Source organism: Rhinolophus sinicus, linkage group LG05 (genome assembly GCF_036562045.2).
Source record: "Rhinolophus sinicus isolate RSC01 linkage group LG05, ASM3656204v1, whole genome shotgun sequence".
In the NCBI taxonomy this organism is placed as follows: domain Eukaryota; kingdom Metazoa; phylum Chordata; class Mammalia; order Chiroptera; family Rhinolophidae; genus Rhinolophus; species Rhinolophus sinicus.
Genome location: NC_133755.1, coordinates 27,829,896 through 27,855,905, shown reverse-complemented (window position 1 = coordinate 27,855,905; position 26,010 = coordinate 27,829,896).

Sequence of the window (26,010 nt, the reverse complement as noted above, 5' to 3'; positions counted from 1 at the left end):
CACCCCAAAAAAGAAAGAAAATTGGGATTAATAGGTAGGAATTTGTTCTTTGGTGATTTATGAGTTTCCCAAGTTTCCTTTCATTGGGAGTACTTAAGCAAAGTCTGACTTACAATTTATCAGTTATTCAAAGGAAAGGATTCTTATATTGGAACGGTTTGGACTACAAGAAAACAGCCATCTTTCCTGCAAATATAAGATCTGACTCTTTCATGGCTGTTATCATAAATACATTTCTAATAAATTACAGTTGTTTACTTAGACAAATGCAATTTTATATTGCCTTAGTGACTCCTAACTTAGGAGTTTGACATTGAAATGATATATTTTTGGCCTCTAGTTCCTCGTATGTTCTACTTGCAGTCAGTACAAATATCAGTAAACATTTTGAAAATAAAGCAAGTATGCAAATACTTAACAATAATAACAAATTGAGGATATAGATGAATGTGAAATAGAAGGCACAGAAATCCATTATTAGACCAAAGTGTTTTTTTTTCCTTTTTTAAGATTTTTATTAAAATATATCTAACATACAATATTAGTTTCAGGTGTACACTATAGTTATTCAACCTTTATATACCTAAAGAAGTGATCACCATGATAAGTCCAGAAACCATCTGACACCGTACCATGCTATCACAACATTATTGACTATATTCCCTATGCTGTACATAATTATATCAGGTGTACAGCATAGTGGGGATACATTTATATAATTTAAGAAGTGATCCCCCTCACTAGTCTAGTACCCACTTGGCTCTGTATAGAGTTTTTACCATGTTATTGATTATATTCCCAATGCTTTACTTTACATCTCCATGACTATTTTGTAACTACCAATTTTCATTCCTTAATCCCTTCACCATTTTCACCCGGTCCCCAGACCCCCTCCTATCTATCACCTGAATAAATCTAGTACCCATCTGACACCATACATAGTTATTGCAATATTATTGACTATCTTCCTTATGCTACACCCTACCTCCCCATAGCTACTGTGTTACATCCCCATGGCTACTGTGTGACAATCCATTTGTACTTCTTAATCCCTTCCTCTTTTTCACCACTTCCATCTGGCAACCATCAAAATGTTCTCTGTATCTATGAATTTGTTTCTGTTTCATTTGTTTGTTTATTTTGTTCTTTAGATTCCACTTACAAGTGAAATCATATGACATTTGTCTTTTGCTGTCTGACTTAACTACACTTAGCATAATACCCTCTTGGTCCATCTATGTTGTTGCAGATAGCAAGATTTCACTCTTTCTAATGGCTGAGTAATACTCCATTGTATATATGTACCATCTCTTCTTTAGTCATTCATCCATTCAGGGACACCCAGGTTGCCTTCATGTCTTGGCTATTGTAAATAATGCTGCAATGAATGTATGCAAGAACACATCCCCTCAAATTAGCGTTTTGGGTTTCTTTGGATAAATATCAAGAAGTGGGATTACTGGGTCCTTCTTTGTTGTTATAGCCTTTGTTTTAAAGTCTATTTTGTCTGGCATAAGCATTGCTACCTCAGTTTTTTTTTTTTTTTTCTACCTTGAAATAACTTTTTCCATCTTTTTACTTTCAGTCTATGTGTGCCTTTTGAGGTGAAGTGAGTCTCTTGTAGGTAGCATATGTATAGCTCCAGTTTTCTTATCCATTCAGCCACCCTGTGTCTTTTGATTGGAACATTTAATCCCTTTATATTTAAACTAATTGATATTTAAACTAATTGTTGATATGTGGTTATTGCCATTTCATTATTTATATTTTTTATTTTTATTTTTTTTCATTTAAAGAAGTCTGTCTAAGATTCCTTGTAAAACTGGTTTGGTAGAGATGAACTCCTTTAGCTTTTTCTTGTCTGGAAAGCTTTTTTTTGTCCTTTGATTCTGATAGCTTCGCTGGGTAGAGTAATCTTGGTTGTAGTTCCTTGTTTTTCATCACTTTGAATATTTCCTGTCAATCTTTTCCTGCAAAATTTCTGTTGAAAACTCAGCTGACAGTCTTATGGGAGCTCTCTTGGAGGTAGCTAACTCCTTTTCTCTTGCTGTTTTTAAGATTCTTTCTTTGTATTTAACCTTTGGCATTTTAATTATGATGTGTCTTGGTGTGAACCTGTTTGGGTTCATCTTATTTGGGACTCTGCACTTTCTGGGCTTGATTATACATTTCCTTTATCAGGGTAGGGAAGTTTTCTGTCATTCTTCAAATAGGTTTTAAACTCCTGCTCTCTCTCTTTTCCTTCTGGTATCTTTATGATGTGAATGTTGTTATGCTTGATATTGTCCCAGAGGCCCCTTAAAGTGTCCTCACTTTTTTTTTTATTCTTTTCCTTTTTTGCTGTTCTGTTTGGGTGTTTTCTTCTACCTTATCATCTAAATCACTGATTTGGACCTCTGCTTCATCTAATCTACTGTTGAGACTTGGTTGCTGGGGGGAAGGATTGATCCTTCAGCTTATTGGCTGTGAGAACTGGCTGTAACTACATTGAAGGACCTGTTGTGGAGAGTATGAACTCATGTACCAGATTTGCTTTAGCAGGGCTCTTGTGCCTTCCCAGTATGCCCTTTGGGTGTGTTGTCCTTGGAAGTGTCTGGTGACACTCCAGCTTCATTCAAAGCTGGCCACTGGGCATGCCAGCCTCAGGGATACCTGGGCACGAACCCGTGGCAGGCCAAGTTTACTCACAGCCTGTGCCCTGAATGGGGTCACCTGGTATGAGCCACAAAGGAATCTGCAGATGGCAGCCACTCACACTGTATTTGGAGGTGACTTGAGAGGCCATGCAATAAACCAAGGCTGGCTGTTGCTATTGTCTGGCTTAGTGCTACTCAGCCAGAGGTATAGGACATGCCCAAGCTAGATGCTGCTTATTTGGGTTTTGGAAACCCTTGAGAGACTCTAGGAAAGTCTATAGTACAAAAAACCCACTGTAAGCAGCTTGGATGTGCCTTAAATTTTGGTAGGGTGTGATCTCAGAATCTCTAGGGCATGGCAAACGAATGGTGTTAGCCAAGTTGATGGAGACTCAAATATGGCAGCCATCTGCGTCTGCACACTGGGAAGGGGGAGGGATCAACAGAGAAACGATGGCCTTTGCCAGCTCCTCCATCCAGGAGAAAGCTTCCCCTCCAGCCCTTACCCTGAAGCCAGCCAATTTAGTTCCTCCTACTATGTCTCTTTAGCCTTTTGAGATGCTGCCCAGTGCCGGAGCTCAGAGCGATTGAGTCCATCAGCGAGTAAGTCCATGGGTGGGCTTCAGAATATACCTGCCCTTCTTCCCATTCAGCCATAATCTCTGCTGTTTTTCACAACCAGGAATTATGGGGACTTCTCTCCTCGGCACTGGAACCCTAGGCCGGGGAGCCTGGTATGGTGCTGGGACCCATTACTTTTTTGGTGGGAGGACCTCCACAGCCGAGATAGCCCTCCCAGTTTTTAATGGTGGCATATGAGTGTGGGACCAACCCATTTCACATCTCTGCCCCTCCTACCAGTCTTAGGTGGCTTTTTCAATATGTCGTTAGTTATAGGACTTCTATTCACCTAGTCTTCAGGTGGTTTTCAATGATGGTTTTGTAGTTTAGTTGTAATTTTGATGTGGTCCTGAGAGAAGGTAAGCACAGCATTGATCTACTCTCCCATCTTGACTGGCCCAAAGTGTTTCTTATGCTAAAATTTAATTCATCTTAACATCCCAAATATTCTCATTGGCCTACTTTTGAAAAAAGAAGGATTAAAATTTTGCTGGCTGTAGGCTTTTGACAGTTCTTATTTAAATAAAGTTATAAATCAAATTACATGCAGTGATGAGTTTCTAGTTTTCTGAAAATCTTTTAGAAACAGTATAACAATTATAATAGAAATAAGTGTAAAATAACCAGATTCATATTCACATTCTTGAAATAATTTTTAGTTCTCCTTCCTGATAGAGGAGCAGAAAGCAGTTCTGCACTGATGACTTTATTGTTAACTTTGCATTGTTAGGTTTTTCTATCTCCTTTACAGTTGCTCTTGTTTTTTTATTATTTCATGTAAATGTTAGTTTTCTAACTGCATATGAAAATAAGTATGACATTAATCACAGCCTAATGAGCAACCCGACTATAAAAAGAAAACTTACTGAATAAAAATATACTCAGTAGCTTGAACATACCCAAACTTACATATGAATTAGGCTTATTTAAATATCACCACAAAGATGTGTTCTTTGTGAGCTAAAAATGTCCACACGGTTGCTGTGGTTTAATTTATTCCCTTGATTTGAGGCACATTAATGTCTATGTGAAATATGCCAAAGCTCAATGAAATGAGTCTCATTAGTATATAAATACAATGGTTAATTTATGTTGTTATTTGTTGACCAATTATATTAGAAATTATAGTGTTTAATAGAGGACAATCAGGTTTCCAAGAGCTATAACTTTGCCTGCAGTGGGTACGAGACAAATACAATCAATGCTCAGTACTAGCACCCCCTGTGTTTCCTCCATCATCTTCTAAATATGTCTATTTTTATAAATAAGTAATGTAGGGCTAAACTACGCTTTCTCAAATTTTGCATCGTGTCTCAGTTATTTAGAGTGAGTTTTAATCTTCCTCTTCACTGATTTTTTTCCCTGTTCCCTTATCTGAGATTCATATGTACAACAGCCTGAGTTTCTTAAAATGTCTAGATGAAATCTTTTTCATAATGAATTTATAAAATATATTGCACGTTTTACTTTTAGGACTATATGATAGCAACATATATTTATATTAATTTGTATTCACCAATTATATCTCATAACCTTTAGACATAACACCATATTATATTGTTGATAAAAATGAAATAGCAATGATTTGCTGATTGTGTCTCAGTCTGTAGGAATTCTAATTGCTCTTTATTGTCCTGTGCATATATTAACTCTTCCAAGAATTCTTCCCTGATTTTTCTAGCCAGCAATCACCTTTTCCTCTGCTTAACTTCCATGTACTATGTTTAGATTTCCCATGTGGAATTTACCTCACTCTGTTGTTCAGTATGGTCTTGAAACCAATGAGAAAATAGGACGAATTATATTTTTGGCAATGGTCATTATAGTAAAGCAGTTCATACCCCTAAGATTCTGGAAGATTTCGAAATAATTTGGTTAAAGTGTCTTATTTCACTGACTGAGCTTTGGCACTTCCAAATTTATTTACTGTTATTTTGAGAGGTGAAATCAGGGAGCATGGGACAGATTTAAAGGGGAAGATTTCCTAAAATGTGTGGCACTCCTTCAAGAGAGGGAGAGAACAGGTGACAGAATGTGTGCCTACGTCCTTGGGGTAGAAGGAGAACGCCACTATGGAGCCTCATGAGAGGTCCTGAGGGCAATAGACCCCTAACTGGAGTGAGAAATGGGTAATGAAAGTGACATGGAGGACATTTTAATCACATTTCACAATTCAGCCTCTGACTGTCCCTAATAAAGAGGAGGCTTACCTGTTTTCTGTGCCTACAGAAAACCAGACCAGATAATAGGAAACAGGCTTATCTTACTTTAAGACATAAGTATGTTGGTTGGTCGTAAGAAAAAACCTCTGTGTGAGTACACATCAAAATGGGATATTGGGAGAAGTTTCAATATTTTAAATTTATGATGATTTAAAGAAAGTAATCACAGACTATTCTCTGGATTGTTTAGTGTCTTTATAATTCCTTAACATAGTGAATGGCACTAGACGATTTAATTTCCCTTTTAGTTGTCTAATTTTATAAGGAAGAACAAAGTCAAAACCGTAGGACAAGAAATTGTCTCTCTCTCTCTCTTTCTCTCTCTCTCTGTGTGTGTGTGTGTGTGTGTGTGTGTGTGTGTGTGTGTGTGTGTGAGGGCTATGTATTTAGGAAATCACTGTCCAGTGATTAATCATTTAAGTGCCATGTCGGTCATAGACTTAAAGTGACCTTAACTTCAATGTTCATCTTCTCGTAGGACAAGTGATGAGAAAAACGATGCTAATGGTAGAATAACCCATATACCTAGGCACACATGTCCTACTGGTCTATTAGTCATTCCCTGTGTTAGGCTAGGCTGGTGGGAAGGGAGGTGCACATTGTATTGACTATGGTAATTTTTGTGCAATGACCTGATTTATGTCAACCTGATCACATTGCTGATGTTATGTGATTCGTTCATGAATCGATGCCTCTGTCATCTTGTATTTTCTTTCTCTCCCCCCTTCTTTCCATCTTCCTCTGCTCCTCCCCTTTGTTTTCTTCAAGAAATGTTGGAAAACTATTACTTCCATAGTCTAAAGCGTGCCTTAGACATACATTGGAAATGATGTACAGTCCTTTTCCTTGGGGTGCAAAATATCAGGGTTGCAGCAATCTTTGTCAACCATATCTAAATGATCTCATCCAGAATTGGGCCCTTAGTAGTCAAAGAATTACAATTTTTGAGTGCTTTCCATGCACCAAGGTCTTTACACATCAGTTAATTTCCTCAGAGGTACTATGAAATAGAACTTATCATCCCTGGGGGATAGAGGAGGAAACTGAAGCTCAGGGATGTTAAATAACTTGTGTGATATTTCATAGCTTAGAGGCCATTAAAGCTGGGCTCTAAAATCTGGTCAGCTTGACCTCAAGGAATATGCCTTTAGTACAATACTGCCTATCAGATATTGTTTTATTATTTCAGATTTTGATTATTATAATAGTATTAAAATCAAGCATAATTCATAGTGTCCATATTTAATTTGGAATTTGGGTGTATGACTTGGGAAAGAGAAAAATGGAGATAGGAAAGGAAAAGTCAATGCCAAGTTTTTTTTTTTATATTTAGCATGTCATTTGACTATGGCATCAGGTATAAGTGGGAACTTTGTTTTTTTCACTTCTACTGTGCTAACATCCAGAATTCAGTGCATATTTGTTGAATGGATAAATTAATGAGAAGCTATCTGTGAGATAGGTATCATTATTCACATTTTGTAGTTGAAGAAACTGAGGTATAGGAAAGTTAAATAATTTGCCTAAAAATCATACTGCTAGTAAATGTCAGAAGAAATTTAACTCAGATCTGTTGAGTCCAACATTTTGCTGATTAACCATTAGATAATAGCACTTTTCCCCAAAGCATTATTGCTCTAGAGACTTCAGATGGACACTAATTTTACAACAAATGAAAAATAAAGCGACATTTTAAATGCTTTTCCCCCATCAGTCTAAAACAGTGCTACTCAAAGTGCTTGATGAAGCTGATGGTTTTCCGGTTCCCACTGGGATGAGGAGTTTCAGCCGGATGAAAAGTAACTGCATGACCAAATACTCTGTTTTGCACAAATGACATTTTTTTTCAGCACTAGACTTTCTTTATGAAGGAATCATTGTGTTGATTCACATTCTGGTATGAGCTCTATCTCCTCATTGTCATGGTCTGGGGTCAGTGGTTCAAGGTCACTCACGGATCCTGGCTCCTACTCTGAGTGGTTCTGACTCATGTGCCCCATCCCAGTCCTTTTCAACGGGAATCCGAAGACGTTCTGCCTGTGCATGAACCTTTGAAAAGCACTGGCATAGAGGACGTTTCTAAGTGTACTTTTTCATAAACATCCGGCAAAAGTTACCAAAAGATTTTTGGATTTCTTTTTTTTGACATCCCACATTTGGGTACAGTCTTTGAAGATGTCCAATAAATAATCACACATGAATGATGCTTTAAAATATAGACGAATTTAATATGCACAAAATCTTTTGAATTTCAAAATGATCCTGTGTTACTGTTTCTTTTACATAGGAGGTAATTTGGGGTTAATGAGATTAAGAATTTGCCCCAAACTACAAGCTAGTAAATTGTAGTCAGTACTTATCCTCAGCTTTCCTGGTCCCACCTCTCCAATTTACTGTATGATTTATTTTTTTCCTGTTTTTCTCTCATTAGGAATTGGACAGATACACCGTAGTAGACATCCAATGTGTGTGTTTAGGAGGAAATTATGAATTTTACTTCACAATGTACCCCATGAAATATACAATTTTTATCACTCTATTTTGAAATATACACTGTTGTGTATTTAATTTGTTAGGCAATCAGTAGAAGTACTTTAATACTCAAAAATTTAAAAGTCGAACTTTTACTCAGGGGACAGAGAAAAATATGAGTTTAATTATATTGCAAATGAACATCTTGCAACATATAAACAGCCCAAATCACATTACATCACAATGCTCTAATAAAAAATAATTAAAACAAGGAAATAAACTGTCACAAGTACTAAAATGTACCCAAGAGCCAATAAAAAGGATGCAAATGAGATTTCCCAGAGAGAAATGTGCTGACTTGGATATTTGCAAGTCATTTTCTTGGATGGTGAAATCTGTAAAGAAGGTAAATTTGAGTGAGGAATTGGTTTAGGATTCAGTATTGAAAGCCTTTTGGTGATACCTCCTTCCATGCCCCTGTTTTTTTGTTTTTTAACTTTTATTTTATGTTACCTGTTTGTCATTCTGTGTATGGAATGAAAACAAACAGCTGTATGTCAGAGGATATCATTTACTATTTGGTAATGCAGTTCTGCTTATGAAAAGCAGTTATAAGGATAGTAAATAGGCATTTTTTCATTCTTATCTTTTGTCACAAATGTGCACGTTGAAATCTGAGAGCAGGTGGGAAAGAATCAAAAGCCCAAACTGTCATATATGCGTATGTGTTCCCCAAACAAGAAAATTCTGACATTACGCTGTGGAGATTATATATTTTTGAGAGCACAGTTGACAAACAGAATCTTGCAGGTACATTGAGGGTAAATCTAATTGAGTTAGAGCTGCCTTCCTCACTAACTACAAACATTGTGGTTTTTGGACACAACAGCCACGGAAAAGAAATGAACACAGGTGACATAGCCCGGGTGAATGAATTATCGGAATTACCTGGTGCCAAATGATAGTCTGCGTTGTGGTTACCTTTTTCTATAAGTGACAGATGATACAGAGCACAGAACCAGGCTCAGATAAGTTTTTGCATGGTTGGTGGCAGTGTTGGATGGGAAAGATTGTTTTCCTTGAGGATTCCTCCTGTTGTCAGTGAATTCCTGGGGATGGAAAAGGAGCTTCTTTGAGAAATAGAGTGCTATGCAAAAGCTTTCAGTTTTCCCTCTTTGCTGTACTGATCCTGACAGCAGGAAGTAAGTGTTTCAGATAAGAGACATCCTATATGCATGTGGAGATGATTGGCAGCCCCTAATAGCCAAAATAATGGAAATGACTTGATATCTGTTCCATGAAATTTGTGAGATGTACTTTATTATTAATGTTTCATACAAAGTCTTGGAAGTCGGTATTATTTTAGAGGTAAAGATGAAATACTTATAGTACCCACCTGTAATAGAAGAACTAAAATTCTAGCTGTAGGGAGAGTAGTTGATTTTAAAGTCCAATGACTTCCATCTTACTTTGTTTTTCTCTGTCTTCTACATAGACATGCTATTGGTAAAATACTGTACATTGAGTCACTTTGTAGATTTTTTGCTTGGTCTCCTTTGACTTCCCAAATGGATTTGGGGATGACTAACCAAAGTTAAGGTACAGACTGTAGGCATAGAAGGGAATAGCACAAATGAACTCACTCGTGCAGAGATTGAACTGAAAGCCTTTGCATGGTTCTTGCTCTGCTTCTCTCTTGTGCCTCATTTAGCAGTTTTCAAAGGCTGACATCCTAGATGGCTGCTCCTTTTTTCTCCCATTCAGCCGTTCTCACTCGCTCTGTTGCAGGACCCTTATGAATCAGTTAATCTGGTCAATTATTTTCCTCACCATTTATAAAAATAAAATAGCAACATTAATTTCCTTTTAGGATAATTAGGAGAAATGAATTGGAAATTAAGAACAAAATGTATTCCCTATAGAAGGATTTTGGGGGAAAATAGAGCAGAACTATTCCCTTAAATCTTCTGCAGAAATATAATCTATATGGTGCAAATAATTTATAATTGTTGCCATCTCAGAGTTTTGTTTTGAGGCTTATAGGCATATTATTCAGATAACCAGAATCCCCTGGTAGACACCTATTTCTTAATTCTTTTTGCCAGACAAGATGGAGCCCATAAAATTGACACAGGTGATCTTCTTTTGTTCGGGAATGTCATCAACTGGTAAATACCTGTAATAATTTCTGTCTCAGTCTGCTGCCATTCAGTATGCAATTAATTGCCTTATCTACCAGCCACATCTATGTGATTTGATATACTAAGGACACAGTTTATATTATTATCACTGTGTTTTATGTTATTGTCATCGACTAGTTTTCTCTCTCAAATATATACATATTTGATATATATTTTTTATATCAAGATATACATTTATTTATATATCTTAGATTTATATAATAACATAAGTTTATATATAATTATAATATGTAATTCATATATTTATATATCTTCATAATGTACAGGAAACCAGCTATCTTACCATGAGGTAAACCAGGAAGATACTCAGCCTTACATCTTATAAAATAAAAGACTCATATGCAAGTACAAGTACTTGGTACATGGTAGGCCAAGCCTACCATGGATACATATTTGCAGAATGTGTAAAAGGAAAAAAAGGCCAATTTGATATCTATCAATTGCAGTAAAAATATATCAAGTCCAAATACCATAATCTTAAAATAATAACAATAATAACAATTGAGCTAGTGTGGAAATAATTCTCACATAATCTTTCCTGATAAAAGCATGATCTCAAAGTACTATCTCAGACTTTTATTACCAAATCACTCTGAGTTACTTTATTTTGGGCAACTAAATCAAGTAGAAACTTGCAATAAAAATATTCATATGTATGTTTAAAAAAAACCCAAAACTTGAAGATTCACGGTCTTACCATAGGGTGTTTTAGCCAAACTATATATATGTGTGTGTGTTTTTTTTGAAAAATAAAACCAAAATGTCCTACTTCAAGTATTAATCATATTTTGTAAAATTTTCATTTAGAATACAGAAAATGTTTTGAATCTGTTAAGACTTTATAGCAGGATCACTGGATAAATTTTCTGTTCGGTTATAAAATGAAAATTGAGTGAAATTAAGGAATGGCAACTAGAAGGCTCTATGATAGTTATGACGGATAAACGGCTTCTTTCTTATTGTAGCAGTGGAGAATGGAGATTGCACATGGAACATTTATCAGGATAGAATTTATGCCAGGCAACAAAATAAGTCTCAAGAAATTTCAAAGGATCGGAATCATGAAGAGTATATTCTCTAATCATAGCAGTATTAAGTTCTATTAAATAAAAAATGAGGTGACTAGAAAATCTCAAATATTTGGAAATTAACCATATACTTCTAAATAATCTCTGGGTCAAAAAGAAATTACAAAAGAATTTAGAAAATATTTTAACCTTAATGATAATGAAAATAATGACATACCAAATGTTGTAGGATGGAGTTAAAGCAGTGCTTAGAGGAAAATATATACCTTTAAATGCATATATTAGAAAAGATTTTGCACTTTAGTGATTTAAGCTTCTACCTTAAGAAATAAAAAAGAAGGGCATAATAAAGCCAAGTAAGTAGATAAAGGAAATAATACAAATTAGAGTAGAAGTCAATGATAGAGAAAATGGAAATGAAAAAGAAAAACAACAAAGTCAGAATTGGTTGTTTAAAAGGTTTATTAAAATTGACAAACTTTTAACCAGATTGATCATAAAAAAGAGAAAACTGAATTGTCAGTACTAGGAAGTATCATTCATATATTGATGTGTTTCATTAAATTCCCTGTGATGAGGAGGCATAGATAACTGCCAGTGGGGACTCTACTTGGTGCAATGTTTCTCGAATCAAGTTTAGCAAGACAGATCCAATGCCTTAAAAACCAGAAATGTAGCTTTTAGGATTGTATTCTGAGGAAAACATTAGATATGGGTTGTGAAGATTGATGTGTGAAGTTGGTCATTGTATCATCATTCACACTGGGATAAAAAGATACCCACCTAATATTCCCATAATAACTGATTAGTTAAACTATTGGTGCTTCTTTGGGATGACGTGTCATGTGGCTATTAGAAACCATATTGCCAGTATTTATCAAATGATGTGGTTTAATTTAAAATTAGAATATAAAACTGCATATGTAGTATTTAAATTTTTTAGAGAGAAAGAGTGGTGTGTGTTTCCCCTGGAAATTACATTATTATTTTTTTCTTTATTTTGTCCAAGGTGAAATATAAATATAACGTAAAAAGAATATGCATGTGGTGCATGGAAGGAATAGAAGTTCTGATACAGTGAGGGCAAGAGAGAGTGTGTGTTTAGGAGCTCCACATACCCACTGTTGAGACACAGAGGGGAACTTTGAACAATTAAGAGATGGAGTGACAGGATAAGGTCTGTAAGGAGTAGAAGCTACAAGTGTCAAGAATGGGAGGTGGATGAACAAAGAAAATCATGACTCTATTTGACACACTCAATTTTGCTCTGAGATTGTATTTTTCTTTTTTTTTACCTTGTGTATTATTTCTTAGGGCTGGCATAACAAATACCACAAGCTGGGTAGCTTAAAACAACAATCATTTGGTCTCTCACAATTGAGAAAGCTAAAAGTCCCAAACCAAGGTCTGGGTAAGGCTAGTTCCTTCTGGAGGCAGAGGGGAACTGTCTTCCATGCCTCTCTCCTCGCTTCTGGTGGTTACCAGCAGTCCTCGGCATTCCCTAGCTTGTAGCTGCATATTTTCAATCTCTGCCTCCATCATCACATGACCTTCTCTATGTGACTTTCTGTGTCCTCTGCTCTTCTTACAAGGACACCAGTTATTGGATTTAGGACTCATCCTATTCCAGTATGACCTCATTTTAATTCAACTAATTTCATCTGCAAAACACCTATTTCCAAATAAATTTATATTCTAAGACATCAAATGGACATGGATTTCAGGGGGACACTGTTCAACCCACAACACCATCTCCATTCATTTTCCTTTTTATTTTGCTCAACTTGGAATGGAGGGAGGGAGTTCAGATGAAGGTTAAGCCATCTACAGTGAGCAATTCAAAGGTGCTCTGTGAAGAATCTTTGGAATGGGCATAAGCCAATTCTCGCTTCCTCAGCACATTAAAGAAGGTATGTGGAAATAGCATTCTATAGAGGGTTGGGTACAAACTCAGCTTAGTAAGGGTTATGCTTGAAATGCCTGTTTACATTAGGCATGCAAGTTATTTTGACTAAATTTTTCTCTTTTAGAACACGAGATTTGCTTTATAATGTTTTGTATGTTGACAGTTTATGTTGTGTCTGTGAGAGACATGGTTTTAAATCTGAGAAAATATTTTTCCATATTGGGTATAGTTTCCAGTTCTTGATTTCTATCTAAGCAACACTGTCCCACTGTCCTAAGTACAGAGTTTAAGAATGAGACAGAACATATAATCCAAGGTAAACATATGTTGGATAACAATACCTTTAAATCTGTCTATGTGTGGCATTTGTAAAAACCAATTTTATGATTGTCCATGTGATGAATTTACTAATTTTCTATCCTTTTCTTTTGGTGGCTAACATATTCTTTTGAATTGAGGTGTTTGGTTGCTAATAAAGATAGCTAATTATACAATGCTACTAAGACTGCATAGCTCAAAATCTACTTAGCAATTAATGCTGAAAATGTTTTTCATTCTCTTTGATGACATTTTCAAATATAACTTTTTCTTCCTAACATTGCTGCATAATCCCTTATTAAGAATACTCATGTCAAAATTTAATAACTAGACAGCTTTCTGGTATAATGGCAGCTCTTTAGATTTTTAGACTTTATAAATCTAGCCTTAGCATTGCTTTATTCTTTAGACAGTTACTAAGAGCAGAGCTCAGCTAAGAGAGCTCAACACTCAAATGTTATGAGAGGCATCAGGTCGCTTTCTTGTTGTTGACAATGCAGCTAGCACCGTCATGATTCCTGTTTTTAAGTGTTAGTAGTGAATTATTTCTCAGAAAAATAATGTGATCCCTGTCAGCAGGAGATTTGAGTATTTTTATTTTTCTTAAAGAAAAACATTTGTGGGCAGAACAGGATACAATCAATAATATTTTCTAATATTGTATTTAAGAAATAGAAAGAATGGTTAAACATATTCCACTTCATTTACTAATTTATCAAGTCAAATTAGAAGACAGGTCAAAAATGTCATTTAAATGTGATGCTGTCAATCAGTCTCCTTTGATCAGATCTGTTAGCTTATTTTCCAGGTTCAGACTGGATGACTCACTTTCTCTCGTCTTTTCCTATTAAGGCCAGAATATGAAAATGCCCAAATGACAAGCAGTAGCTGGGAGAAAATAAATCTAAGACTCTAGTTAAGACTGCACCAACTTATACTTTAATGTCAGGTCCTGGGATTTCATACCGAATTGAAAGAAGAATGTGTTCATGAGGAACATTTTGCACTGTTTGCTAAATCTCTGTTAGACACATTATGCATTGATAGCTTAGTTTCCTTTATATAAGGATTTGTCTGACATATATGCCTTTTTGAATTTAGCGACAGAGATGCTTTCCACTTCAAAAGAACTATTTTATTTCTATCCAAAAATGGAAACCATAAAGCTCACTGTATTAACCATTCAGTAACCACATTGAGCTAACAAACATCTCCCTTGAAACTCCCTTCACCTTCCTCATTTTGTATTTACATATTTTTTCGTTGTATAAGTCATGCACATAATTATAAACATGAGAAGTGTAATGAAAAGAATACAGTCACTCATATTTGCTGTCATTTCTCCTATGTGCTATTACCATTTTGCTCTATAACATATTTTATATAGAAAATCTGTATATAGAAAATGGGATTAATTTAAGCATAGCATTTTATAACTTGATATTTTCCTCAAAGTCTGAAAGTTAGTATTATTAATAATAATATTTTAAGGAGTAGTATTGATAAAATTGTACATAAGCAATGTGGTACACATTTATTTGTTGGCCTTTCAAAAGAATAACATCAGTAGTGTTTGTTTTTTTAAGAGAGGGGTTCAAAGAAAAAAATAGTATCAGTCTATGTGTATTTACACACTCCTCTGAAAGATGAAGAAATGAGCAAACATATTTTCTTTCTCCTTCCGTCTTCCAAATTTCATTTATTGTATCCTTGTTTTTAGTTCTTGCTGTTCTTTTTATGACTTTATGTAATATACCTCAAACTCTGTCTCTTAATGTATCTGCATTAACCTTTATCTATTGATGACATGCTAAAGAAATGTAAGTAATGCTCCTACTCTAGGAGCATCTTTATTTTTCCTTTACTTTCTCCTGAAAAAAAAAGTTGTAATATTACTGAATTCATGACATTTATTTTCTGTGACCCCACTTTTTACAGTTTTTTAAGTTAAATTTTAGATTTAGGTGAATTCAGTGCAATACTTAGTTCTGTTTATTGTGGCTTTTCTATTTATTTCTCATTTGGTTCTGTCATTAACTTGTCATTGTTGTTTTGTTTGTACTTTTAACGAAGGTTTCTGCATGATATATTCCACTAAAAATTTTGACTTCACTTTTATCTCCAAATTATTTTTCAAACCATTTTGTTTGGAGGAAGAACAATTTGAGATCCAGGTTCAATCTACCACCTTAAACAATTTCTTCTGCTATATCAAAAAGGATGGAAAGCATATTGTATGTATTCTTACTACTATAATACAATGTTTCAGAAAAAACCTCAGGATCTCTTTAAACTGACAAATATTATACTTAAATACATTAACATAATTGATAGCTATATTTTTATGACCAGTTAAATAATAATAAACATTTTAAAAATAGATTAATCTTTTCAGATATTTACTTTACATATAAATTCTCTGGTAATCTCATCTAGGTGGCATTCTGCACAAAAGTGTATGTGATCCAGGAATCATATTCAGTTTTTATTATGGTTGATTTAAGACTGATAACTTTCACCGTTAAAATCCTTCAGGTTAAAGCATTTTTCTTCCATTATTTTATGGTTTAGAAATTTTGAGTTTCAAATTCTTATTTAAGTATTCAAGGATATATACTACTTAAAAAAAATTAAACAACAAAAATAGCCATATTCTCACTTCTGTAGCATAACTGTAGCAAAGGAATGATATTCCTCAATTAAGGTAAGAATGAGTTTCCTTTCCTTGGTATTCATCAAAATTACCATCTACATACATGTCAGGTAGCTAGACTATATGTTTTTAATTCTATTAATTCATAGAGTTCCCTATCCCAGGAATTCATCTACCATAGGTTAGAGAAAGAGACAGTTTACGTTATTTAAACAGTAAAACTATTAAATTGATAAAACTATTAAGACAATTTAACGAATCATAATTTTATCCTGTTGTGTAACCTTGAACATGTTGCTTAAACTCTCTAAACCTCAGTAGGCAGATTTGTAAAAATAGTGATAAAAGAGTGACTATCTCACCGGATAACCTGTTTATTAAATAAAATGATATAAATTAAGACTTCATTTACAATGCCTCACATAAAGCTCTCAATAAATGGTAGCCATTATTTCTTGTTATTAATAACATCTTTAATTTTAAAATATCACTATTTAGAATTTGACTATGAGATTTCTAGAAAACCAAAAGATAATTCAGGCTTTCATTTTAATTTATTGCCATTTAACTATAATTTACTAGACAACTACTCTGGGAAGCTCTATAGAAGATACAGAAAAAATAACTATAAATTAATTCTGGCTCAAGTAGATAACTTTTTAGTTAATTTGATTGATGTGTGTGGCCAAACCAGATAACCAAATCTCTTACGTGGACATTTGTCTGAATCAAATGGAGATTACTTAAATAATTTCCAGATTGAGGTGAAGGTGTGCATAAAATAACAGGATAGAAAAGGATAAGTCTACTTTTATAGATAACACTTGGTTCTGTGGAGGCTGATGAAGTCTTAATTTCACTCTGCAATGAAAATTAACTTGATATATTTGGTCAGGTGGAGAAAAAAAATCCAGTTATTTTCCTAATGTGACTGGGAAGTTGTAGACTTGCACCAATTTTTTTTTTTTTTTTTACAACGTAGAAATGATAATAGTGTATGTTTTTCATTGTCTTTTTAAAAAATTGCTGTGTTGAATGATCCGTGTAATAGCTATGTATACAAAGTGTCACATGTCTGGTGGCTATTACTTCTAGCGTGTTAACCAATAATGCCTTGCAGGTTATAAGGCAGGCAGGAATTAGCAAAGCCTATCCACTAGAAATCTTTTATTCTTTTCCCCGAACAAGGATCAGACAGGTTCAGGGGCTGTCTTCTGTCAATTATTTCCCTTCTTTAAGGTCTTGTTGATAAATAATATTTCCAAGAAGGGCAGCCCCCTTCTCAGAATACCTGTCATTGAGGCGGGACTTCCCGGAGTGGCAGGGTAACAGGTATTTTTTTCTCTTATTGGAAAAGTAGTAGTTAATGTCAGAAATCTAGACAGATTGCTGAGTGTGCTCCAAAATAGGTAGACCAGGCTGATAATGGGTAATTGAGCTTTATTTTTTCGCAGAATTCATTCTTTCCAAGCAGCTTGCTTAGAAGCACTTCATTTTTATATTGAGTATTTTTGACTGAATGCTTTCACCATGGTGACAGATCTATGGTAGTTATTATTTGCTCAAGGAAATCTGTCGATGTCAAAATTTTCCAGATTGTTGCCTTTTGAGAGATCGAGTTATAATAGATCAGGTTCCCATTGCCACTAAAATCTGGCAAATCCTTTCCTGAGGATGATAATCCAGACTATTATTTACATTCCAACAAGCCTTTTGTATTTCCCAGATGTCTTATTCTTTTTCTTGAGAAATAGTCTCATCCTTCCTTCTTTTCATTGAGAGTTTCAGCCTGATTTCTTTCTTATTACTCTCTTGGGTTTTTCTTATGACTTGCTTGGCTGAATTGGTTTTCTCTGATTTGAGATTTTGATATTTTCAATGCTGGGCCATATTTTTCTCCTTGATTCTTTTTCTTCTTTCTGTTCCACCTCTTTATTCCTACGTTCTGTATTGTTCCTCATAGAGATTTTACCTGAAATTGAAAATGTGCAAGCAGTTTCAATAATCCCATGAAATCATATATGTATACATTTATGTATACATGTCATTTTTTCACAAAGCTTTTATATAGAATGATCTCATTTGCCCAAAACAGTTATTACATAGTGTTTTATTTGGAAAAGTTGCTCAAATAAACATTTTAAATCTGCTACACTAAAATATTTACTGTTTTTTGCTTTTTTATCATTTTCTTGTTTTCAGCAAAATACTTTACCTTTTAGCGGGTTCTTCTCTCATATAAATATTAAAATTTAGCTCACAGGGACCTTGGAAGGGACCTTTAGTCTAAACTTGTAGAGATCAGAAAACTGAGATCAAGGTGTTAGATGCCTTCTTCAAGATCACATACGTATAATTGTATAATCAGTACTCGAGCTGATAACTAGTTTTACTTGAATGTGCTTTCTGTCACACTGCCATGCTGTTTTTCGTGGATGTTTAAAAAACAACTTATATTTAACAAATCATTTCTAAATTACTTTCAAATTAATTAAAAAAACAGCTGTTATTCAAATAATTATTGTTAACAAAGTCCAATGAAATAAATATGTGATTTAGGCAATCTGAAGAACTTTTACATTTGCAGTAATCAATAGCTGGTCAACACTCATTATTTTTCATAAAAATGCTGTGTTAAGAAATTAGTTAATGCGTCTTTCATTGAAAAGACATGGGCCACCATGTCCTTTGTACACAAAATGACAGTTAAACTAATTAATTTGACATATAGTTCTTCTTTACTTATGGGACACAGGTGGACAGTATCACATTGTCTGAAAAAAATCTAGCATGAAACTGCAATGATTTAATTATGACATATTAGTTCTATTGCTGAGTAACATGGTACTACAAACTTAGTGACTTAAAATAACATCCAGTTATTAGCTCATAATTCTGTAGGTGGGCTTGACTGGGTATCACAAGGCTGAAATAATGGTACAGCCCAGACTGAACTCTTTTCTGGAGGCTGTGGGAAAGAATCCCCTTCCAGGCTCATTCTTATTATTGGCAGAATTAATTTCCTCAGGGTTATAGGCTGTATTCCTCATCTTGTGGCCCCCTCTATCTTCTAGCCTGTAATGGCATGTTAAAATTTTTTGTTTTTTTTTCAGTTTAGCATCATTTATTAAGTGATCTCAGCTGCGGTTGTAGCTGCTGTGTGTCAGCCTGTTCTTAAAACATAAAACGCTCTTCCAATTCCTCTTGTCCAGGACAGAAGGATCTTCCAGGTAGCTTGCCAACAGAACAAGAGACTCCGATGGTGCCAGCTTCAATTATTCTGATATACACTAGAATTTTATACTATTGCTTTGATAATACCGTCATTCCCCCCCCCCCCCAAGGTTAGGAAATTCCAAATTTCCCTGTGCAATCAAAACTGTATACTCCAGAATTCTAGTAGCTACTGGCAATTCTGGCAATCTGATAGAACTATGCGACTAGGATTTCCATTGATACATACTTTAACACTACAAATGAGAGGAGAGTAATTCTATTTTGAGGTATAAATTCATGGAAATTGAATTTTGTTCGTAGACAAGTTCTTAACCAATTATAATGAAAATACCTATAAATATTTTATTTTCAGGCCTTTTGTTGTATTTCATCTGAAGAATCATATCCAGAACTCAGAAAATTAGAAAATGATGTTTAAATTAAATGTCAGGTTTTCTCATTTTTAATAATTATCCAAGTCTCTTTTGACTCTTAGTTCACATCAAATTGTGAGTCATGACACCCAAAGTAGTAAGAGTGTATCCACGCAATAGCATACTAATGCTTTACAAAGGAACAAATGCACACATGTGTGGGCTGGTGTGATTTACTCTTGGAACCATGAGGAATAAGGTATATCTTACTCAAACAGCTGGTTAAATATTCTGTACCAGAGAGGGAGGTTTATATTTCATATAAGTGGTGACCTTCAGGTTGGTTAAATGGCCTGATAGTTACATTTTTTTATTTTTTATGTTTTTACCCTCCTCTTTCTGCTTGCATTTTGACTGTTGATGGCTTTGCCTAAGTGCAACTTTTTAAGGTCATTCATGTTGAAGCATGGAACAGTTGCAAACAGCAATTTCCCAAGATGTATAGACAACCGATTTCTTTCTAAAGGATCTTATTTATAAGTAGTTTTGTATGAACAACATTTTAATTTTGTCAGTGCATTATTCTGGGAAACAGAAGTCGTAGGTTGGGGTTTTGAGTAATTTTTTAAATCATAGACTCTTTAAAAATCTGATGAAAACTCTGGACAGTTCTTGCCGGACATGAACATCCACATTAAAAATGCAAAATGTTTAAACAACGTTTGGAGAACCATACATCAATAAATTCCATTCATATACTCTTGAATTCCATGGATCTCCCATGTGAAACAAATGAGCACTTGCCAGATATGTGACCTTGTTTATTTCATTTATAATAGATGGGGCAAATTGTGGAGACTAGGAACTAGATATTATTTTTTGTGTGTTAACATTCTCTTTTTTGTAATTTAAATTAGCAAAACATGTCAGTTTAATAGATATTAAATATGGTTTAGAAATATGGATGGCCATATAGTTTGGCCATATATGGAATAAGTTTAGTCCAGTAGGCAAATCAATTGTCTCGATAGCCTCAGCTTCAAAAGTAGGTGGGTTTCTGGAATCAATGCAGGTTACTATAGTATAGTTTTGTGGATTTTGAAAGTTTGTTTACACTCATAGAAAATGGAAATGATAATAGCCTCCTATTTATAGGCAAAAACAGGCCAAAGAAGTTAAGTGGGCCCTATTACATTTTTCTGTCATGGATGACAGAATGAGCCTGTAAGTATCCATCTATAATTCCAAAGTCACCCCACAGATGGAGCATGTTTATACTTATATGATTACGAACCAAATTATAATCACATTGAAGAGGTCCTTCAGCAAGGGAGATAATATTAGGAGATGACATCTGAGAATTTCCATAATGGGTCGGTGCATTTTCAAATAGAAAACAAATATATCAAGATGCTCCAATTTTGTCACCAGAAGTGGTAGTTTGACTAATGCTAACCACAGAACTATTTAGACCATTTACTATAATCCAGTTGTAAATAATTTTAGGCTGTCTTTAATTTTTTTTTCCACTTGGAAAACAGAGAACATTTGTAGTAACTAAATGCTGGCCTTAAAAATTACATATCCATATCTTATTCCCTGGACCCTATAAATGTTACTTTATTTGGAAAAAGCGTTTTTTGCAGATGTAATTAGGTTAAAGATACTGAGATGAAGACATTATCTGGGATTATCTGGGTGAGCTCTAATCTAGTGACAAGTACTGACACACATAGGAGAAGACAGATACAGAGGAAAAGGCAATGGGAAGATGGGGACAGACAATAGAGTGATGTGGCCACAAGCCAAGGAAGCAGGTGACCACTAGATGCTAGAAGAGGCAAGGAAAGGGATCTCTTTTGAAGCCTCTGCAGGGAATATAGCCCAGCTATCTGAAATAATACATTTCTGTTGTTTTAAGACACTTAGTTTGTGGCACTTTGTTACAACCGCCCTAGGAAACTAATACAGCTGTTTCAAATGATCTTTCTTTTTGTATTAGTTTGCTGGGGCTGTCATAACAAAGAACCACAAACTAAATGGCTTAACCAACAACAATTTATTGTTTTCCAGTTCTGAGGTTGGAAGTCCAAAATCAAAGTGTTGGCGAGATTAGTTCCTTCTAAGGGCTATAAGGCAGAAAGATGAGGCTTATGTCTGAGGGATATTATTATAATTTGAACTCCATAGGCTGGCAGCAAACCTTGAGGATTGCAGAAAACATATTTGCTGATCTAAATCTTATTAAGTTCGGCTGTTTATAACCTTTTACTTTATATTTCTGCATTTTAATGCTTTATCTTGCATGATGTTTCTTCCAACCATTGTTCTGTAAGCATTGTGTGCCCAGGACTTTGAGGAGGCAGAATAAATTGGGGAAGGAAAAGAAGTAAGATTATAGAGGGTTGCTGTAGCAGTGTTTGCCCTTACAAACTGTACAATCTAGTTTCTGAGATCACTAGGGATAATAAGTGCTCTTTTCCTCCTTTACAGGCTTTCTGATCGCTCATCTGAATTCGAATGAAAACAGTTTTTTGCTTTTTTTTTCCCAAAGGTTTTATTAAGCCAGAGGGACTATTACTTTGTACATGGTTATGTCTCTAGCCTGACTGGACTATGATTGATGCCCTCATTACATCTCATTAGTATTCGTGGTGGTGCTGGTATAGCTGTTAAGAGTGAAAGCCTGGGGAAGAAAAAACAAAAACAGAAAACTCCAAGAATCTTAGAGAAAGCTAACCCCTTCTTCCTTTCTTCTTCCTGTTTAAAGTTGACACAAAACTTTGATTTTGAAGCTATTTCAAGAGAGGAACAAAAAAAAACAACACACACACAAAAAAATAAGCACACAGACAAGAAGTAAAATGGAAACAGAAAAATAGATTCAACATAAATAATGTATGCTCCAATAATTTTGTAGAGAATTTGTAATTCCAAGTGATATAAATTGGCTTCAGCATCTTTCTTCATTTCTGCGGCCCAGATCTTTCTGCTTACTACTGGAATATATAGTTGGGGTATTTAACACCTCTTCATTTCAAAATGGAAATGAAAAGAAGCTGCAGATTTCTCCTGTACTCCAAGGAGAGCAGAAGAAGCATTTATTGTTTGAATTTCCTTGATTTCTTTTTTGCATGTCACACACTGCTTAATTATGTATTGCTTTCTGTCTCATAAGGAATCGTTTCAAATAACACAGTGGCCCATGTTAAGGAAATGATTCATCTTCCTAATGTATTTGAAAATATGGTTTGCAGCACTATTTTAGAAGCTGCATTATAAGTCTCTGCTATGCAAAACATCTTTGGAGGCTAAAATTAATGTCCACAAGAAGCTTATGCAACAGGAAAAATGAACACAGGGCAAAGCAAAGCAAAAATAAACCCCTCCTCCCTGACTCTTCTGCAGTCAATGAGACGGCAAATTTAACATTCTCAGATACTCCCAGACAGATGAAGGCTTTTGTGCATCAAAAAAGTGTGTGTGGGGGGGCACAGCCTGAATACACCAGAGAAGTCTTTTAGTTCCTGTTTTTCCTTTCCTGCCTCTTTCTACAAATTCTCTTTGTGTGATGTAGGGATTGTATATCTCTAGTAAGATGAAGAAAAAAGAACATTTTTATGCCAATATTTAATCTCAGAAAATTATAGACCACTGAATACAGAGTGGTGACCTATACATGTATTTGAGTTAATGAGTCAATTCTCTTCATAAAGTCCAGAGTAAGTAGAAAGTTTATGGAGGTCCAACAACTGAAAAGGAAACTGTTAGTGATCACAATAATTTTTATTCCTTACACAAATGAATACTATTTGCTTTTCCAAATAGTAATCTCATATCTAACTAGCAATTGTATGTACAAAGATGATTTATTCCAAGTATAATAAACAAAACATTGACTTTCTCTAATTCTGTCATATGACACTATATTTTGTAATGATGAGAATTGCAATTGGAACATAGCTGAGCTTTTTTTTTTTTTTAGTCTTATGATTTTTATATTTAAGTGGGAACCTGGGGGATATTGACAAAAGTTAAAATGAAAAGCCCTGTAGGAACAGCAGGGAAGGAAATCAGACACATAGTAGAACCTCTAGACATAGTTTAAAGAAAAAAAAGAAAAAAAAATGGTAAGCACCCAAATGCTTTTCTGAATAAGAGGCATCACAAGATGAGTCTTCACTTTTTTAAAAACAAAAGTCACACTTTTACAAGTGAGATCATGATAAGGTTTTATATCAAGATGTCAAGTGTAGAAACATTTACTATAAAGGAACCTCTGTGAAAAGTGAGATTCAGGCAGAAGAAGAAAGGGGAAATCAGAAACAGAAAACAGGAAGTAAGAAGCTGAAAAATGGAAATGTGACAACAATCAATCAATAGGAAGCCAATTTTGCAGTCTCTAGAGTCTTCGAAGTATTGTCGGAAGATATACCCTTTCCCTATGTTTATTCTCTCACAATTTTTTCAAACCTGCTCTCTGATAGTAATAAGGCTTTTTGTTATTTCTTTCTTGCTTTCAAAATACTTTTATTTACCTTATTTATCACAGTGACATTAGGTTTTCAAAGGTAGATAATACTACTATTTTACAGTTGAGTTAAATAAGGCTTAGATAGGTTAAGTGTCTACAGATAACAGAGCTAACTCTTGGTTCCCATCTTTATCGAACTTCATTATGCATCTGTTGCTGTGTAACTAATTTTCCCCAAGTGACTTAAAACAGCACTCAAAATTTATTATCTCAAACAGTTCCTGTGGGTAAGGAATTTGGGGGAGTGGCTTAGCTGGGTGTTCCTGGTTCAGTGTCTCCCATAAGTTTGCAAACTTGGTGTTGGCTATAACTGCAGTCCTCTGAAGGCTTTCATAGTGCTGGAGAATCCACTTCCAAGATGACTCACTCATGTGGCTGTCAAGCTGGTGCTGGCTGTTGCAGCAGGCCTTAGTTATTCTCCTTGTAAACCACTACATAGGGTCTTCTCAACATGGCAGCTGACTTCCTGAAAAAAAGTGCTCCAAGGACAGAAGCGACATGTTTTGGCCTCACCTTGGAAGTCATTCCCCACAATTTTTGCAATATCCTATTTGTTACATAGGCTAGTCCTATTCCATGTGGGGTGGATGGTGGTGGTACAAAAGAGTAAAATTGTAGGGGCAGGGGACCACTGGAAGCCATCTTGAAGGTTGGCTGCCACACCAGGTGATAAAATTTACGTTATGATGCTCTCCCATCCTTTTTTACTTTTATTTCTATGTTTCTGTTTAAAACTTTATAGTTATTTGGGTGATGATTTATTTGCCTTGCTTCTTTACCACTTATCTTATATAGACACACTAAAATGTAAGGTACCTGAGCATAAGCACTGGAACTTCCATCTATTAGCTGTTTACAGATCAGATTATAACAGTTTGAGAATAATGGTTTCCCCATTGACCCTGAGTAAATGAAGAACTAAATGCGTAAGTAAACTGATGAAATGAAGATATCTAATTTGTCAACAGATGTGCCAGGATCAGGTTTATAATGATGGACTTCCAGATTTCAAGTCAAAAGTGCCAGAATTTATTGCCAGGAGGAAGTTCCCAAAGCAGATTAAGTCAGATTTGCCTACAGTCTTAAATCCCTCATACAAGCAGCTTCTTTACTGTCTCTTTTAGATTTACTAGTCTTCCTGTTACGGATAATATTAGTGATTTCTGCAGGAAAGTCATGTAAGATAGTGATGACACAGTAACATAGTAAAACTAAAATGTTCCAGAGGAAAATAACCAGAAAATGTTTATTTTCTTTGAATCAGAAACTTATTAAAACAAGTACAATATATTGACTTACAGAATTCATTCTCATAGAAAAAATAAACTGAGTTTAGGTAGTTTAAGATGCTTTGGAAGGCTGTGTATTATGAGAACTAACTGCTAGAAGGAAGTTAAGAGACTTTTTTCTCTTCCTAGAAATAAAGAAAATAACCCTTTCCCAGATCCATATCTTCATGTTTCAAAACCGGGCCATATTTTCTCCAAAGTAGATTCTTCTTAATAAAGCAGGGTTGGTTTTGATGAAGAAAAGGCAAATAAGCATACTGGGAAGAACAAAGAAACAGAGAAAGCAAATATTTTAAAATAAAAAAAAAGTGAAGATATTAAAAAATCACCAGTAATGTCTTTTAGCAAACTATTCACAGAAGTTTTCTCTCTATTCCATGCTCGTGCAGTGGATCACTGCTTTAAACACAGGCTTAAAACTTGGAGATCACCAAGGCCATCACATACGAATTTACTAATCCCCCACCCAACAGCATATATGAACATTTATTTTGTTTTAAAACAGTTTTACTGTTGTATAATTGACTTACAACAGATGCA